We start from the raw sequence: 21447 nt of genomic DNA, 5'->3' as shown, positions 1-21447 counted from the left end.
TAAATGTGCTACAAGTTAGATGTGTGAGCGAGATTCGTAACAATATGTATGTGTGTATGTGCGTGTGTGTGTATGTTCGCGTGCGTGTATGTGTGTATATGTATATATATATATGTATATATATATATGTGTGTGTGTGTGTGTGTGTGTGTGTGTGTGTGTGTGTGTGTGTGTGTGTGTGTGTGTGTGTGTGTGTGTGTGTGTGTGTGTGTGTGTACTGTACGGTCTTGTTTGTGTATTTGTGTGTGTTTGCGTGAGCACGCATGCATATACTATTCATACACGCACACTATGAACACAACTATGATTTAATTACCTCACTAGGATGAATTTACTCTCAGTATATTGGCTCTTCTAAAAGACACTACTTTCCAAAGCTAATCGCGCTAAATTCGCCAGAGGGAAAAAAAAAGTGGGAAAATGTCCACTAAGTACCGATAATGTTGAAGTGTCCGGATGGGACTTTGTCCGCACTTTGGGAACAACAGAGATACCACAACAAGAAAAATGAATAAATCGCTTCTCGAGTACCTCGGGGTAAAGGCCAAGGTACGCACGAATTCGGACATTCTGGTTTATCATTGTGTCGTTGTTTACGTCCACGGTTGGTGTTGTATTAGACACAGATTCCCTTTTGGGGTCATTCTCTTTCCGTGGGACGTTGTCCCTTTTATAATTGTGTTTATCCATCTATTCATTCATCTACTCGTGTATTCATCTATTAACTTGTACATTTCTAGTTCATTTGCGGACTTCCTTTAATCAAACAATAGCACCAAATATTGAAGTCCGTATTTTTTTTTCTTATTTCTTTCTTTTACATACCAGTTCTTCTACCCGATTACACCAATTATATCAGATATGTCCGCATCATTACAAATTCTTTCCCTCTCTAGTACACGCTAATGACTTCATTCTAATGCTCTATTCACACAAGCGGTTTGAACCGCCAGGAAACAGCGGCGACATCGCATAGTCCACGAAAAACTGCGCGTTTGTGCAATTGACCCGCCGCGGTTCAAACCGCTAATGTGAACAGCGGTTAATTGTCTAGTTAAAGCTAATGTGTTCCTTCACGCCCTTCCGTGCTAAACACGGTAAAGTGAATCATCAACAATTCTTTGTATATTCAAACTAAGGTAATTTGAGCCCTTGATGATGAAATATGTCATTGGTAATTAATCTTACTGTGTTTACTACTAGCGCGGTGGAGGTAAAAAGCGTCTGGAAGGAGCCGCACTTTCAAACAAGTACAGAATGTGACCATCTCGATGAACACCCAATAAACACAATGGTCTTCTTTACATTTTGTGTTTTGTCTACCCATAGACGGTTTCTTTCATGTCTACCGATTGGGAATGGACTGAAAGAAATCTTTTGACCACAGTGGGAGACCCACGGGGCATCACCCGGGAAGACAAGTTCGGACACTTTAGGTGGCGGCACACTGGGCCGATTCTCGCTAGCATGGTATTTGCTTTTGCTATTTCGTTAGGGTAGAAATGACTTCGGTTACGATCTTATGTTAGCGAGAAGCTGAATGACAAGGGGGGAGAAGTTAAACCTTTACGAATGTTAGACACATTGTTGAGATATGAACATAAGAACATAAGAATGAAGGAGACTGCAAGAGACCATAAGGCCTACACTAGGCAGCTCCGTATCCATCACCACCTGTCATCCCCATCCATAAAGTTGTCTAATCGTTTCTTAAAACAACTGATAGTTTCAGCGCTTACTACATGGTTACTAAGTTTATTCCATTCGTCGACCACCTTATTAGTAAACCAATTCTTGCCTATTTCCTTTTTAAATATAAATTTGACCAGTTTCTTATGGGAGTCTAGAATATTGTAACCGAAGTAGTTTTTCCTCAAAACGAAGTAGCAAAAGCAAGTAGCATGCTAGCGAGAATCGGCCTAGTGTACCGTCACCTTTAAGGTCACTCATGGTGTCTTGCCTGTGTGTCGAAGGCCGAGGACTTGTCGCCGCATCAAGGTCCCTGACGACCCAACATTGACTTCCTCAATATTTGTAGTAGCGGAAGAGTCTGCGACGGCCTCCAAAAACCAGGAAATAGTTCATTATCCTTTCGCCAATTTCCCATTTTGCCAAACACCCCAACCTTTTCTGGCTTGAGACACCCTTGCCAAGCCTTTCAGAAGTCCCCGGCACCCTTATTAGAAAATCTAAATTCTAGTTTGTCAGTATTTTGTTGATTCAATATCAGTGTAACAAAATTTTGTCCCTCGATAATATGAAAATACTCACCTTTACACTAATGCTGCTCTAATGAACAAAAATGGATGACAGAGAGAATCGGTAATACGAAAATTATTTTTGCCCTGAATTTTGGCGGCATGGCACCCTCAGTTGATCTCACGGCACTCTTTGGTGCCACGGAACACCAATCTGACCGCAACTTAATTGAACATATCCTAAGCTGACCTAAGTTTACCTAGCCTAACGTAACCTCCCCTGGCCTGACCTGACTTGGCCTAACATCATCTAACCTAACCTAACCTAACCAACCTAAGATAACCTTTGTCGAAACACCTGACTAAAGGAAGTTAACAAAACGCAATTAGAGGAAATAAGATGTCACACACACACACACACACACACACACACACACACACACACACACACACACACACACCCAGGAAGGTGGAGGTGATATTGACGTCATGGGAAGGGAACCCCCACCGGATCAGCAGAAATTGACGACGACCATGAAGATGAGTGTAGCTTTTATCAAACAAACAACAAGAGACATAAACACGAGCACCATCACTGCGCATAAGAACTGGGAACAAGTTACAAAGTCCATCAAAAAGTGCTGAGAAAGAAGAGAAAGAAAGAATGAAAAGTCTCTAATCAATTCACAAGTCACTTCCGAAAGATAATACCAGACGTAGCTGTTTCGTCATTGCCCGATACTAGAACCGCAAGCCTCTCCCTTGTCCTAACACTATCTCTACTTGACTTGGTTTGTGTGGCTTTATTCTCTCTGTCGCCAGATGATTTTATTTAGATGAGGTTGGGGGAAGTCTTTGACTTATAAGGATGTAACCAGGGGTAATGGGCGTGTATAAATCAGTATGTTGATCAAACAATCAATCAATCAATTCAGCCATCCTGAGTCCACTGCTGAACAAAGGCCTTCTTCATAGCATTCCATGATTCACACGACCGCGCCAACCTCTGCCACGTCACTCCTGCAAACCTCTCGATCTCGTCTCTCCACCTTCTGTCTGGTCTCCCTCTTCCACGCTTCCTATCTCGCGGCGTCCACTCAGTAACACACTTGCTCCATCGTTCATCAGTCGTTCGCATTAACTTACCCAATTCCACTTCCTCTCTTTTACCGCCTCCACAATATCTTTCACTCTAGTCTGTTCTCTCACCCAACTTAATCTCTTTCGGTCTCTCAGCGTTATTCCCATCATTGATCTCTTCATTTTCCTTTGTGCAGTCCTTCGTTAGTTTCCAAGTCAAAGGATTACAAAGGATTACAAAGGCGGAGCATGCCGACAGGAGACCTTATGATCCATATCTAGGTCGGATGCGAAAAAAATCATATTAATAATAAAACAATAAATAAAAACTATAATAATGTAAATAACAAATAAAATACATAAATAAATGCATAGGTATAGTTAAATAATAAACAAACAGGTAAATAGTAAATAATGATAAATTGACATGTAACTAATAATAAATGAAAATCAGACAGACAAATGATAACAAAACAAAAACAAATAATATAAGATAAATTATAATCATTACAGCATCTTACTTAGGTATTTATCTAAATGATTCTTAAAGCTTCGAACTGAACTACATTGCACCACCTGTGCAGGAAGTTTATTCCATTCATTAACTACACGGTTGGCAAAATTGTTTCTACCTACTTCCAAATTGAATCTATTTCCGGACAGTTTGAGACCATTGTTTCTTGTCTGATTCTCATTGAATGTGAAAATTTGGTCACTTTTGATGTTGTCAATTCCCTTTAAAATCTTAAAGACCTGTATCAAGTCACCTCTGAGTCTACGCTTTTTTAGGGAAAACAGATTCATGTGTTTTAGTCGATTTTCGTATGATTTATTTTTGATATTTGGAATCAGTTTTGTGGCTCGCCGTTGTACTTTTTCCAGTCTGTCAATGTCTTTAATGAGATTCGGTGACCATACGGAAACAGCATATTCCAAATGTGGACGAACTAACGATTTATATAGCTTGTTAATGAGTGATGGACTTTTGAAATCAAAAGATCGCGCAATCAGTCCCAGAATCTTATTTGCTTTCTCAGAGGCTGAAATACACTGCTTGGATGATTTGAGGTCGTTACTGATAATTACGCCGACATCTTTTTCACTGTCCACTTTTGTTAACGAATTTCCAAATAACTTGTAATCGTACTTACTGTTATTTTTACCTATGTGCATTACCTTGCATTTACTTGTGTTAAATTTCATTAGCCACTTTTCAGACCATTGCTGTAATTTATCTAAATCTTCTTGAATATCTAATTGGTTTGAGTGATCATTTGCCACTCCGCACAGTTTTGTATCATCAGCAAATTTGGAAACAGTAGATTTTAGTCCATGGTCTATATCATTTATATATACCCGTAGATTATTGCTGGCAGAATGCATTGATTGTAAACTTTACGTTCAGGTATATTGACCCTAATCAGAGAGTTGACTCTGCGATAGATACCCTAAATCAGTAGTTCCCTAACTTTTTCAGATTGTTACCCAGTTCATCACGTCATATACTTGTCCCAGATGGAAAGAGTCCTTCCCAGGGCACGGCGACGTACATAGGAGGAACCTGGGCCCAACACCTTGTGCGAAGTAACCAGCCAAACTTGGGGGTCTGGTGGAGTTTTGCCTTCCCGTCTATGGAGCCCTTACCTGTAGTCTGAGTGGTCTCCAAGTTATATCCGTAGGAGGCCTCGTCACCCTCTACCTGTGGGTAAGATGGTGTTCCAATCGGAGCAAGTCACCACAATGACCTCCAAAAATCATTAACCCATTCAACTCCGATGACAAGATGTCTTGTCATTTGGTCAAATAAAACAAAAAATCATAAAACACCAAAATGTTTGATCAAACACCAGAAAAATATGACGTCAATCCTCGCTTCGCTCGCAGCGAAGCGAGGACTGACGTCATATTTTTCTGGTGTTTGATCAAACATTTTGGTGTTGTATGATTTTTTGTTTTATTTGACCAAATGACAAGACATCTTGTCATCGGAGTTGAATGGGTTAAGGGGGTTAACCCATGGATTTTGAGGAAAATCGTCAGGTCTTCCAATCTAGCCCAAACTTGTTCCAGATGGAGAGAGTCCTTCCCAGGGCACTGGGGCGTACATTAGAGGAACCTGGGACCAACACCTTGTGCGAAGTAACCAGTCAAACTTGGGGGTCTGGTGGAGTTTTGTCTTCTCGTCTATGGAGCCCTTACCTGTAGTCTCAGTGGTCTCCAAGTTATATCCGTAGGAGGCCTCGTCACCCTCTACCTGTGGGTAAGATGGTGTTCCAATCGTAGCAAGTGACCACAATGACCACCAAAAATCATTAATGGGTTACCCCATGGATTTTGAGGAAAATCGTCAGGTCTTCCAATCTAGCACAAACTTGTCCCAGATGGAGAGAGTCTTTCCCAGGGCACTGGGACGTACATAGGAGCCTGGGCCCAAGACCTTGTGCGAAGTAGCCAGCCAAACTTGGGGGTCTGGTGGAGTTTTGCCTTCCCGTCTATGGAGCCCTTACCTGTAGTCTCAGTGGTCTCCAAGCTATATCCGTAGGAGGCCTCGTCACCCTCTACCTGTGGGTAAGATGGTGTTCCAATCGTAGCAAGTCACCACAATGACCTCCAAAAAGCATTAAGGGGTTAACCCAAGTATTTTGAGGAAAATCGTCAGGTCTTCCAATCTACCCCAAACTTGTCCCAGATGGAGAGAGTCCTTCCCAGGGCACAGGGACGTACATAGGAGGAACCTGGGACCAAGACCTTGTGCGAAGTAGCCAGCCAAACTTGGGGGTCTGGTCGAATTTTGCCTTCCCGTCTATGGAGCCCTTACCTGTAGTCTGAGTGGTCTCCAAGTTATATTCGTAGGAGGCCTCGTCACCCTCTACCTGTGGGTAAGATGGTGTTACAATCGGAGCTAGTGACCACAATGACCTCCAAAAATCATTAAGGGGAACTCATGGATTTTGAGGAAAATCGTCAGGTCTTCCAATCTAGCCCAAACTTGTCCCAGATGGAGAGAGTCCTCCCCAGGGCACGGCGACGTACATAAAAGGAACCTGGGCCCAAGACCTTGTGCGAAGTAGCCAGTCAAACTTGGCGGTCTGGTGGAGTTTTGCCTTCCCGTCTATGGAGCCCTTACCTGTAGTCTGAGTGGTCTCCAAGTTATATCCGTAGGAGGCCTCGTCACCCTCTACCTGTGGGTAAGATAGTGTTACAATCGGATCAAGTCACCACAATGACCTCTAAAGGTCAGATAATAAAGACTTCCATAACTTTTTTTTGTAATCATGACAGTATTCGAAACAATTTGGGTAACAGTTAGGGTAAACCCATGGATTTTCAGGAAAAATCGTCAGGTCTTCTCAATCTAGCCCAAACTCCAGACTGGAGAGTCCTTCCCTGGGCACTGGGACGTACATCGTAGGACCCCTAGGGACCAAGACCTTGTAATATATGTAAGTATATACAGTTCAAAAATCACTTGGGGCTGGTAGTTTTGCCTTCCCGTCTAGTGGAGCCCTTACTGTAGTCTCAGTGGTCTCAAGTTATATCTGTAGGACCCTCGTCACCCTCTACCTGTGGGTATAGATATTATTCCAATCGGAGCACGTACCACAATACCTCCAATATATATCATTATATATAGTATATAACATGTATTTTAATATATATAGTCAGGTCTTCCAATATATAGCCCAAACTTGTCCAGATGGAGAGAGTCCCTTCCCAGGGCACGGGGACGTACATAGGGAGAAACCTGGGCCAACTACGGAGACCTTGTCAGCGTCGTCAAACCAACCAACAATTCTGGTGGAGTTTTGCACTCCCGTCTCTATAACCCTTACCTGTAGTCTGATGTGGTCTCCAATTATTATAAGGACTGTAATTGAGTCCCTAGGAAAGAAATAAATAAACGGATAAATAAATTCTTAAGATATGCGGCAATTTAATGAAGTTGTCATGATACGGAAGAACGAAATTTTTAGAATTAAACTTAAATAGATTAAATAGTCCCTTCAATCATTTTAAACCATGGACAATTTTAGAACAAAAAATAAATCTAATTATTAGTTCCTTGGCATGTATTGATATACTGAAAACGAAAGGTCTTTGGCAAATTTGATGTTTATAGGAAACCCATCTAATGTTCTTTAGCAACCTACTTTTCAATGTTGTATACTCTAATCTCATCATTTACAGTCAATAGACTCGAAAGCATATAGTATAATCTTAGCAGGGGGAGATGTCCCTTCGTTGCTTTATCGGGTTGTAGGAGATTTTGGATGATGAATCTCCATCTGGCTCCACCCGCGCCGCCGCATTATAATGGACATTCTGTTTAAAAAAAAAAAAAATTAAAAAAATAAAAAAAAAATAATAAAATAAATTGATAAATAATAATAATAATAGTAATAATAATAATGTAGAATTTATTTTGATACAGAATATTAAAATAAAATTAATTTCTAAAAATCTTCTCGTTCTTAACATGACTATCAATAAAAATTGCCTAGTAAGAATTTCAACATCCAAACTCATTTTTAGGAACTCCAACACTGACAAAAGTCTTTTGGTTAAAAATTCCCCTGAAACATAAGGAAGCTGTGTATATAAAATTCCATGTAAAGATTGCACAAATGCTATATGGTCAGACTGGAAAGGAATTAAATGTTAGAATAAAGCAACACAAATATAGCGTTAGAAGTGGTCAAACGTCCAACGCGTTTATTTGTCCATCTTAGGGATTTAACCATTGTATCAATTGGAATGAAGCTAAAGTAATTGTCAAAAGTAATCTTATTGAATAGAAACATCATAGAATCCATCTGATCAAGAATACCATTTGTTAATAATTTAAATTTAAGTCAAGGATTTATACAAATTGGATGAATTTATTATAACAAAAATTGTAAACCAATTGTCCGGACACTTGATCCAATATGGCACTGGGAGAGATCCACCTTAACCTTCTGAACTATATATACTTGTCTCTTTTAATGTATCTATACCTTGAACAATAATGTCAGAAATAGACGAAAGCGCTCGGTCTCATCTCTTTCATTTTCAGTGGTTGTCTGCATACTATATCACGCTTCAAGTGATTTCTTCTGCATAAATATATATATATATTATATTATATATTTATATGCAGATATATATATCACTTGACGCTTGATCTAATTATGCAGAGAAAACACTCAGGAAAATAATAGAAATGAGACAGAGCGCTTTCGTCCTTATTACACTATTTTAAGAAGCCTACAAGTACAGAAAAGGAACAAATATTATATATATTATATATATATATATATATATATATATATATATATACAATATATATATATGTGTGTATATATACATATATATATATATATATATATATATATATATATACACGTTGTACTCATTGGAGGCAAGTTACGTCACGATACGAAACGTCTTCGTTGAGTAACGCCTCCTTCAGAAGATAATGGGAGACCTTGAGGCCAACTACGGAGGTAAATGTTGACATATCAGCGTCGTCAAGAAAAAAGAATCAAAACAACATAACTGAGTACTGCACTCGTAAACACTGAGGCATATAACACTGAGGAATTGTTACCCAAGAGAGTCGTGGGCAGAGATTATTCTTAAGGATAGAAACGGATGTTTCGAATCCTCGCCGTTCCTCATCTTACGATAATATTTAAACCTTTTAGTTTTCCCCTGTAATGTACGTCCCTAGGAAAAGAAAATAATAATAAAACGGGTAAATAAATAAAACAGATAAATAGACAAACATAAATGAATACATAAAATTAACATATATAAGAAGTAATGAAAATTGATAAATCAATAATACTAAATATACTTAAGAAATTAATAATAGAATAATTCTGAATAGATACATAGATAATAGGATCATTCTAAGTAGAGGCATAAACACTAATACAATTTTAGATCAAAAAATAAATAAGAAAATAATTATTAGTTAAATAAATGGCATTCAAATAATCCATTTACAACAAACTATGGGTATGGCAACATTCTTGGTCAAATTCCATCTTACTATTACAATATGGCAACCTACTTTAGGCCAGAGTTGTTGGCTCTAATAAAGTCTCCTTTAATAGTCAATAGACTCGAAAGGTTATGATAGTATTCTTAGCAGGGGGAGATAGATGGTGGTCGTCGTCATATCAAATTCTGGCTTTTGTCGCCAGGTGATTTTATTAAGATATTTGGACCTGGCCACCATCTGGCTTCACCCGGCGCCGCCGCATGTAGTGTGACATCTGTTTAAGAGTTGCAGGTTCATGTAGTGATGCAAAAAAAAAATAATAATAATAAATAATAATAATAATAATAATAATAATAATAATAATAATAATAATAATAATAATAATGATAATAATGATAATAATAATAATAATAATAATAATAATAATAATAATAATATTATCATAATAATTAATAATATAATAACATTTTTTTATATACACGTCACAAATTTATTCAAATATTAAATATCAAGTATATGAAAAACAGGTGTAACCACGTGATTCATCCCTCCACATATGCGGTATCTACCTTATCCAGAGTTATACATCAGACGCAGTATAAATATATAAACAAGTAATATGACCTTTATATATCCTACTCAGATGCTGACATGTGTAGATACTGTATATGGGCCAATATGGCAACCTTCCAAAATTTACTATTATATATAATCTTCAAATATTAAACACTCCAAATTTCCTTGTCATGAACGGTTTAACACAAACACATAAAATAGGATATACAATAAGGTGTGCCACAATTAATCAGGTCTACCAGCCTGGAAAAAAAAAACGAAAATATCCATGTATATATATGTCAAGGTTTTTTTCATATAAAACACAAACATGTTCTTTATCAAAAAAAAGTCTATTTTTGATAATAAAAAAATTTTTTTGGCATCTATGGGTCCATATACACATATTCACGTCATGATGGGTCCACAAGTATATGTTTACGAACATGCCATTCATTACCAAAGAAATGAGAAAACAGATTGTAAATACTATGACTAAAACTGGCATGATCCGACCACAAATGAGAGTAGTCTTTGTTGACATTTCCTTCTTTACCAATACTTCTGAATTTGGATTATTTCGACAGCATGGTTATTTCTAATCTTTTATTTCCTTTCTACCCTCCCTCACACATAACAAAAACATGCATACACACCAGTATCCACCTACATGAAAAATAGCCTCCATCAGTACATCATTATTTCAGGATAATATTATACAATATATATATCATAATATATATCTATATATATATAAATATATATATATATATCTATATATCTATATAATATATATATATATAATATATATATGTTGAGGCATTGTGACAGGCTCCTCAGTGCCCCATCTATATGTTCGCATTATTTCTCCTTATTACACTATTTCTCTGAAGAAGCCTATTTGTGCGAACTAGTCAGAAATAAACTTGGACTCTGATTTATGTCTTCCTCCCCCACCTTCACCATAAATATATATATATATATATATATATATATATATATATATATATATATATATATATATACACATAATATATATATATATATATAATATATATATATACATATATATATATATATATATATTCGTGCACAAAGCATATGTCTATGACTTCTCCTATCCCTGACCTACCCAAGCATCATCGTCCCTACAGGACCCTAAATTTCACTTAACAGTTCCATCTCTCTTCTCCATATACGTATTTCGCCTTGTCATTATCTACATCAAGTAGATATCTTCCCATTTTTCCTCTTATATTGGGTCATTCCGCTTAAGGATAAAAGACTATATGTTTGTTCCTGTGTGTGTGTGTGTGTGTGTTGGTGTTCGTGGTGTTCTTCTGTGTGTGTATAGTTTTGTGTGTGTGTGTTGTGATGTTGTGTGTTCCTCTCTTCCTCCTACTGATTCACTTATTTTTTGTGTGTTACTTAAACTACACTGTGTGGAAGTAACTGGTGAAAACTGTGTTTTGTGTGTGTGTGTGTCAGTGCGTTGATGGTCCTTCCCCATCTTGTGGTCATTCATCCCTCCTTGCCTCCAAGAATAGAACTGAAGACATCCGGGTTTTAAGTGTGATTCATGAAACCGGGGTCCTTCTTGAAGGACCATCTGGGCTACATATACAGAGGAAGAAGCCGTGATGCGAACGAAAGCATTTCGTCATCTCCCTGGTGGATGAAATGACTCGGCAAATGAACCGAACTCACGGGTCAGGCCGACAGACATTTCCTCCCCCTTTCGTCTGTTACGACGAAAACACCCTCACGTGACATCCCCCTTTATCGGAACGTAGCCATCGTACGCTTACGCCGCCACGTCTAGACCGTGTATTTCATAATCGCCTCGACAAGATTTTGGGCACACAAGACGCATTCCACTTGGTCTTCGTCTCTTGTGTTCAGCTTCTGACGCGTATCGAGACGTTCTTGACGACCTTGGCGACCTTGAGGTCATTTGGCCACATGGTCGACGACGCCTTCTTGTGTAACAATGCAACTTGTACGCAGCGAACGCCAAACATCCCGAGGTCCTCAGACTGCCACGAGACTGCTACTGTGTGTGTATTGATATTATATATATATATATGTGTGTGTATATGTATATATATATATATATAATTATGTACAACATATATATATATACATTATATACATAATACACACACACACACACACACATATATATATACTATATAATTATATATATATATATATGTATATATATATATATATATGTATGTATATATATACATATATATGATGTGTATACACACACACATTATATATATTATATAAATACACACACACACATATATATATATAATATCATATATATAATATATATAATATATATATATAACTATATATACATATTATATCCTACCCGAGAGTTGACACCTTGACCTGGTGGATAGGCTTTGAGAATCTTAATTATTTCAAAAGCTATGTCGAAGAGAGGTAATCTCTGCAGGTCACCCATATCGAACAGGTCTCTGTGTAATGAAAGATCAAACGAAAAAGCAGCTCAAACACACAGTCGCAGGACCCACTGCAAAATGCACGTCCCTGATGGCGAACATGGGAAATTCCCCACGTAGATATATGGGATGACCGTCATAATGACGGCGTGGACCACTGGGAATAATAGATATCTAGTGAATAAGCTGACACCAGAGAAATATCTCACCAGAAACCAGTTGGCACGGAGGTGAGATTACTGCCAAAAGCCCTTCATAGCAAACAAGAACAGTACATACAAAACAAAACCGGGCGGTCCTGTTGGATCATCGTCTCCTAAAGGTCCAACCGCATTGCCTGATGTGCTTGGGCATTGTGCCACCGAATGTGAGTAAGCACTGTCCAAGCAGATCCGAGTCTTGAACATTAAACAGTATACATTGTTTTTAATCCTTAGATTTCACGGAATTATTGTTTTCCCATTTTTCCTTTATGACAGTTTGTATTTCGCTACGATTCCCAAAGCAAGTCTTTGCCTATCTAGGGCGAACAGACTGCAGTCACGATCCTCCTGTCAAGAGCGGTTCAATGACCCGGAAATAGTCTTTTGTTGAGTGGATGAGGGCCCCACTATATATCGAAGGGCCTCTTCCGGTTTAGTGAAGTGGAAAGGGGGAGGAGAGGAGGCCAGTAAGGAGGCCCGCTACGGTGACTCCTACTGGAATCAAAAGGAGTATTTTTTCATTCTATATTTCGATGCATTTTCGTAATAATTCAGCGAGGCTTGTTCGGCGACGCCCCCCCATCAGTCTCCCCGATTTCCGTGCCATTGTGGCACTAGTGCCAAGGAGTGCCAGGCATCTCCTTCCAAAGGTCAAGCGGAAACACAAACACACACGAGGGTCATGCGAACAGCATGAGGGAAACGTAAAATCTTGAAGAAAAAATATATATACACGAGCACACACACACACACACACACACACACACACGCATGCGCACACCGCTCACGTTGGAATGCAAAATGCGTCGTTTGACCAATACTGCGTAACAAACTTATCGCCGAGTCCGTCCCGATGAAAAAAACAATAATAAAGAAATAGATCAATAAACACAAGTAAATACTGGACAACGTTTTGGGAGAGACGCAACAGAATACGTCAGTATTTCGACGCTGCCACCATCCTTCTAAGTAGGAAAGGGTCTTTGGTGTGTGTGTGTGTGTGTCTGTGTGTGTGTGTGTGTGTGTGTGTGTGTGTGTGTGTGTGTGTGTGTGTGTGTGTGTGTGTGTGTGTGTGTGTGTGTGTGTGTGTGTGTCTGTGTGTTGTCCACCGCCCCATGTGTATGTGTGTGTGTGTGTGTGTGTGTGTGTGTGTGTGTGTGTGTGTGTGTGTGTGTGTGTGTGTGTGTGCGCGCGCGCGTCATTCACCATGGTCTTGGATCACGTATTGGACTCGTGATCGACAGATGTTTCCCTTCCGGAAGAGACCTTAGAGCTCATATATGACCAATCTATGGGCAATGCTGTGACCTTACACGTACACACACACCCAACTCCCGGCTCAAGAGTGTTGGAGTAACGACTCGCAGAGCAGCGATACTGAAATTATTTCAGCCATGGACAGGATTCGAACTCGGACCGCTGTAGCAGCGGTTGGGAACGCTACCAATGCGTCGTCGAGAGAGAGAGAGAGAGTGTGTGTGTGTGTGTGTGTGTGTGTGTGTGTGTGTGTGTGTTTTTAGCCATCTATGGCACCTATCCCCGGACGCGAGGGTGTAGTTTCATAGCCCATTAGTAAAAATGAGGGATGAGTAGGGACTATAGTTCTACATGAATAATTATTAACAGAACCATTGACATTAATGTCAATTGAGAACAAAGACCAAAGGAGACCATCTTTCCATGCCAAAAAAGTCCCTAAATAGGAAATAAATAAAAAAAAAATCAACCAATAGATACTTCTAAATTATATAACAGGAGATATAAAAAATATAATATATATATATATATAAAAGATTGGGAAACTCGATCATAGACACAATACTATATATAACGAGGTAAACAAGTGACCAGACTGTGTGTGTGTGTCGATGTGTGTGTGTGTTGTGTGTGACGTGCACTGCCCGGTGTGTGGGTGTGTGTGTGGTGTGTATACTCTCTCTCTCTCTCTCTCTCTTACAAGGGAGGTAGCCATGAACACTCTCTCTCTCTCTCTCCATCTCTCTCACTCTCTCTCTCTCTCTCTCTCTCTCCCTCCCTCTCTTCTTGGCTCGCCTCTCTTATGGATGACGGGTTATACCACGACCCATTACCAAGTTTAGCACATCGTTACGACGATGTGAGATGATGATGATGATGATGATGATGATGATGATGATGATGATGATGATGATGATGATGATGATGATGATGATGATGATGATGATGATGATATTACTCTGAATGTAATTATAAATAATAGCTGAACCCCCTAATGATAAATAATAATAATAATAATAATGATAATAATAATAATAATAATAAGAACAATAACGGAACGGGTATAGGATAATCCAATAATGACCCCAAAGGGGCATGATTAGATACGATAATAATAATAATAATAATAATGATAATAATAATATTAATAATAATAATAATAATAATAATAATAACAACAATAATAATAATCATAATGATAACAATAGCAATAGTAATAAATAATGATAATAATAATAATAATAATAATAATAATAATAATAATAATAACAATAATAATCTGGAGGAGTTTTCCAACAAACCCTACAATAGTAATAATAATAATAATAATAATAATAATAATAATAATAACAATAATGATAATAATTATGAAAATGAAAATAATAATAGCAATGATAATACTACTACTATAACAATAATAGTTACAGAGGTAGTGTGACTACATTATGTTTACTTTATCTAGAAGAGACGTTAAGAACAACGAGGACATAAAAAAAATAATAACATAAAAAATACATAAAAACATACCTATCTTTATGTTCGTCATAACATTGACTTCGCAATACACCACAGTCGTATGAAGACTTACTGGCCAAGATAAACAGAATTCTACACATAAAACGAACAAGCCTGCTAAAGCCTAGGGTAGGAGTGTGTGTGTGTGTGGTAGTGTGTGTGTGTGTGTGTCTTTCCTGTGTGTGGTGTGTGTGTGTGTGTGTGTGAGCGTGTGTGTGTGCCAAAATCAGCCTCTCATACCCGGAATAAAATGAATCCTGGTGTGACCCCCTCTCTCCCTTCACCGTAAGAGACCACTGATCTACCACTCCATATGTTTATGCACTGACGATTACCAATAATCATACAAAAGAATTTTTTTTCTTTTTGTTTTAAGGTGAGCTCCGGATTTCGCGTTGCCCACCACATCCCTTCTTCACAGCACACATCTTCCATCACCTCACACTTTAAGCGAACACAAGACGACAAACTGTTATTCAAGACTCCTAGTTTCTGCAACCGGGATTTATTGAATAAAGGGTGAAAACTGACATTGAAATGGATGACCCTTGAACATGGCCATAAAGGTAGTCGCTTGATTGATTTTTCTTGGTGACAATTACTATAATTCAGGATGTAAAAGAGCCCACAAGATATGGAAAACTTACTCGATTTATTGATCACTAGCCGCGAAAGCATGGCAACTGATGTAGAAGTCGAGTGAATCTGTTGCAAATAGCGGATCAGGCGAACTTAGGTCAGATTCAAAAGGCCTCCTAAACAATTTTCTAGAATAGAAAATGCTTCTAAAATAAGAAGTATCAGTAAGAGCAATACAGTAAAAGTGAAACTACGTTTCAGGAGCTTCATCTTACAGATTGGGGGAAAAATTAAACGAAAGGCCTGTAGATCAGACTTGGGAAATATTTCAAAATACCTCACTAGATGATTCAATAGGTTACATTCCTTTTAAGGACAGACTAGAATCAGGCTCGCCCAAAGTGGCCTCGACAAGAAACTGAAAAAAGAATGACCTAAAAAGAGACAGGCTTATAAGAAATATAATGCTCGGGTGCATCTAATGACTATGAAAGTTATGTATCAATACAGAGATTTAAAAGCTAAAGACAATAAGAAAAAGAAAACGACAATACGAAATGAAACATTCACTGAGACCATAGTCCAAAGAGAAACCCAAAGACCATTCTATAGTTAACATTAGAGATAAAAAGGTGTTAGGAATCACATTGGTCCACTATTATCTGCAGACGGTCAACTTGAATATTCAAATGAAGGAATGTGTAATAAACAATTATTTTAGCTCGGAAATCGTAAACGAAACACCTCAAAGTGAATTCCAAACTGAAACCTGTGAAAAGTCTGGGGGAAACTTACTCACTACGGTAAATATAACAAAAGAAACAATTAAAAGGTGTATAGACAAACTCAAAGTTAATAAAACACCAGGCCATGACGGTGGCATCCAAAGAATCTTAAAGGAAATGAAACAGGAATGAATTGTTGTTCCATTAGAAATTATTTTCAAGAAAATCATATCCGGAGAAATGTTAAAGAGGAATGGAAGAAAAACTAGAACGTTACTCCCATACCAAAAAAGGTGACAAAAAGAAACCAAATAACAATAGGCCTATTAGTTTGACTTCGATCGTAGGAAAAATAATGGAAACTATCATCAGAGATGCTATCGAATATCATTTAGAAAGTAACCGTTTGATATAATGATAGCCAAATGGTTTCAACGGAACACAGTTCTTGCGTGACTAACTTACTCGAATTCTACAACACGGTTTCTCGAATTATTGACACAAAAGAAACAATATAGATTTAATATATCTAGACTTTGCAAAAGCTTTTGATACCGTCCCACACGAAAGACTTCTTACTAAATTAGCTTTGCATGGAATAAGTGGTAGCCTATTAGGTTGGACTAGTAATTGGGTTAAGGTCGAAAACAGAGAGTTTGTATTAAATGGAAAAACTTCTTGGATGGAAGAAGTGTTGCAGAGTGGATTTCCTCAGTTCCGTTCTTGGGCCACTTCTATCATAGTATATATAAATGATATATGACCATGGACTAGGAAAACCTACTGTTTTCCAAATTTGCTGAATTGATACAAAACTGTGCGGAGTGGCAAATGATCACTCAAACCAATTAGATATTCAAGAAGATTAGATCAATTACAGCAATGGATTGAAACACTAGGCTAAATGAAATTTAACACAAGTAACAATGCAAGGTAATGCACATAGGTAAAAATAACAGCAAGTAACGATGACAATTATTTGGAAATTCGTTAACAAAAGTGGATAGTGAAAAAGATCTCGAAAAGGTAATTATCAATGTAACGACCTCAAATCATCCAAGAAATTATTTCAGCCTCTGAAAAGATATACAAATAAGATTCTGGGATTGATTGCGCGATCTTTTGATTTCAAAAGTCCATCACTCATTAACAAGCTATATAAATCGTTAGTTGTACAAAAACATTTGGAATATGCTGTTTCCGTATGGTCACCGAATCTACATTAAAGACATTGACAAACTGGGGGAAAAAGTACAACGGCGGAGCCACAAAAAACTGATTCCAAATATCAAAAATAAAATCATACGAAAATCGACTTAAGCACATGAATCTGTTTTTCCCTAAAAAAAAAGCGTAGACTCAGAGTAGACTATGATACAGGTCTTTAAGATTTTAAAGGGAATTGACACATCAAAAGTGATCAAATTTTCAAGACATTGAATGAAATCAAGACAAGAAACAATGGTCTCAATACTGTCCGGAAATAGATTCAATGGAAGTTGGTAGAACAAACTTTGCCAAATCAGTGTAGTTAAAGGGAATGGAATAAACTTCCTGCACAGGTAGTGCAATGTAGTTAGTTCGAAGCTTTAAGAATCATTTAGATAAAATAAGTAAGATGCTGTAACAAAGTAAATTTATGTAAATTATTGACACACTTGTTTTGTTATAATTTGATGTCAGATTTTCATTTATATGTCATTTATATGGGCATTTATATTTTCATTTATATGTCATATCTGGATTCTGAAAGAATGCATTTACTATTTACGGGCGGCAGACAAAATACATAGCATATTTATGTATTTTAATTGTTATTTACATTGTTATAGTTTTAAAGAAGGAAATAAGATTTTTTTTTTTTTTTTTTTGCATCCGACCTAGATATGGAAAAAGGTATAGTCGGCATGCTTTGCCTTTGTAATCCTTTGATACAATATAGGAAATCAAAGAATGAGGCCCCCCATCCCCCTACTCGATAAGACCAGTCACCAATACTATCCACACACTCGGCGCGGGATTGTCCCTTAAAGGATAGTAGCGCTGAAATGAGCTTGGAAAAAAACAACGTATCCATAAACTCATTAAGGTTTTTTGGATTCCCGAGGAAAGACGTTAGGTGGGACCAATTTATTGTTTCTATTCACTATTGGTTTGGGATGGGCTGATTAGTGCATTTTATTCTATTGACAAAGTTATTGCTTATTATAATTATGAATTATTACTATCATTATATATTATTTATTGCAAGAATTAGACAAATTATTATTAGTGATTATTATTATATTATTATCAAAATTGTTATTAATGAATTAAATAATTTTGCGGTCCCGCATGGGTACACAGTTCTGGCCCCATCCATCCTATTTGCTATATATATTAATGATTCGGTGAAGGAAATTGAAAGCTAGTATAGCTTCATGACATTGCTGGTTTCGAAACCACCACCAAAGAGTGAAGTAAGATCTCATTACGTAACCTGCACTTCTATCCATGGGGACAAAATGGCGCCGAGGATATATTCAATATATATGTATATAATGGTATATATATATATATATATATAAGCTATAAACTATTATATATATATATTTGGGAGAAGATATAATATATATAAATATATAAATATATTATATCATTTATATGAATATGTATATAGGTCACCTGAGAAACACATATATATATATGTATTTTTGGAGAAACTATATACATATATTACAACAATCAAGTGGCATATATACATACCTATGAAGAATGGTGAGGAAATATATATATCACCCTGATAAGACATATATTGACATATATATGGTACATACATATAAAAAATACATAAAAAAAATACATATATATATATATAAATATACATATATATATATATATATATCATAAAGAGAGACTACATATATATATATAAATATATATATATGAGCTAAGAGAGAGAGAGTGAGATTTGTGTGTATTTACAGAATGTGAAAGGCATGTGTGTGTGTAGAGTGGAATCTGATAAAATGTGTGACAGAAATACAAGAGGACACGTGTGAAAATACAAAAAAGACGCTATAGAAGAGATTTGAAAAAGAAACAAGCTTTCCTCACAGAGTAATAGACAGTTGGAAAGTTAGACTTGTGGTGTGATGCCAAAAAAGTCCCTAAGAATATTAAAACTCCATATGTTTTATGCAATGAATACACGATACGGGTGCTCTACCAAATAAACATACAGTGATTTGCACACACACACACACACACACACACACACACACACACACACACACACACACACACACACCACCACCACCACCACCACCACGACCTCCATACACTCGCAGTGTACTCCACATGCGTGGAGATTCTAGGAACGCACTCGTCTCACCCGAGACCATAGTACAGGACGCTTAACCACGGACATCAGGGTGCAAACGGGACAGTACAGCAGGAGCCTATGTAGTACACGACGCAGATTGTGTGTATTTTTTTTTTTTTTACATTCGTGATCGAGGCTGAACCATGTCGATGGCAGCACAAACGGATGGATGTGATTACAACAAGGGTTAAGGGGAATTTATCAAGTGATTTTAACCCGTGTACCCATTCACCACAAGTCCTGCCTCAAGGCTGAATAAAATCGTCTGGCGAAAGTTAGCTTGTAATATATCAAGTGCGCTATACCGACCCCAAACAAAGCACACACCCACTACGCTACATAGCAGAACACCCACACACACCAAGAAACATCAAAACAACAACCAAATACCTGTATCACACACAAATACTCTCTTCTCTTCCTCCACAACCACCAGCCTCCAAAAGCATATCCACAATCATATCACTCACTGCTCTATCAACAAAATGAAAGACAAAACATTGCTACGTGCCAGACCCCCTGATATCCACCCCTCTGAATCCTGTCTCCAACGAAAGGACAGAGTCCACCTGGCCAGACTGCAATGCGGCCACCAGCCAGCCTTTCTAAGCTCCCAGGATGACTGCAACACTTCACCCCATACGATACAACACATTATGGAAGACTGTATTGTATACAATCACGCACGCCAGCAACACAATATACACTCTATAAAAGATTTGTGGAAACCCACGTTCCAGCCGCGGCAGTCCTCAGGGAGACGGGGCTGTTCGCCCGGAACAACAACAATAACAACCCATATACGACGGTTTCATCGGGCAAGGACGCCAACTGGCATTCTTACTCCAAGAGAATTCACATCAACAGATAATAAAAGTCACAAAAGTCACATCTATTGAGATAATATGAAGCAAGGGATATCTCCTAACCAAGATAGCGTATCAGTAGATATCTCGAAAGATGTTGAGGTGGAAGTTCTTTATCAAGTTGCCAGGAATCCAAAGTCCACTAATAAACAAAGGCCTCCCCCAACTAAATTAGATTTTCATTTATTCCTACTGTTTTTCCCATAACTTTCTCAGTCATCTTTAACTAAGTTCCTAGTGAGTTCACCTCGTGAGATTAACAGATGGTAGTTGATTAACTTAACACTGATTAACTAAATTTTATACTGATTAACTTAAACTTCTGTCAACGCAAAGAAGCTTCTTTCGATGTATATTCAGTTTGTTGTACATTTTCAGCTAAATGTAATTTGTTTTTCATCTAATTTCCAATAAATCTTCAGTCTTATTTTAAGACTGAATAGTTACCCCGTAAGGGGGTGTTGCTTGTCCAATTACCCACTGAATAAAATCGCCAGACGCTGAATAAAAGATATTGGTGGGCTAGTGCAGGACCACCGGACTATCCCCTGCAGGACGATGCAGCCTCTGTGTCTCACCACGATGACTTAATCCTAACTCTAACCTTCATTAGAATAACTAGAACGTGACTTGGGTTTA

This window comes from Oratosquilla oratoria, chromosome 41 (assembly GCF_046742065.1).
Source record: "Oratosquilla oratoria isolate Oo_2021 chromosome 41, ASM4674206v1, whole genome shotgun sequence".
NCBI lineage: Eukaryota > Metazoa > Arthropoda > Malacostraca > Stomatopoda > Squillidae > Oratosquilla > Oratosquilla oratoria.
This window is presented reverse-complemented; position numbering follows the sequence as displayed.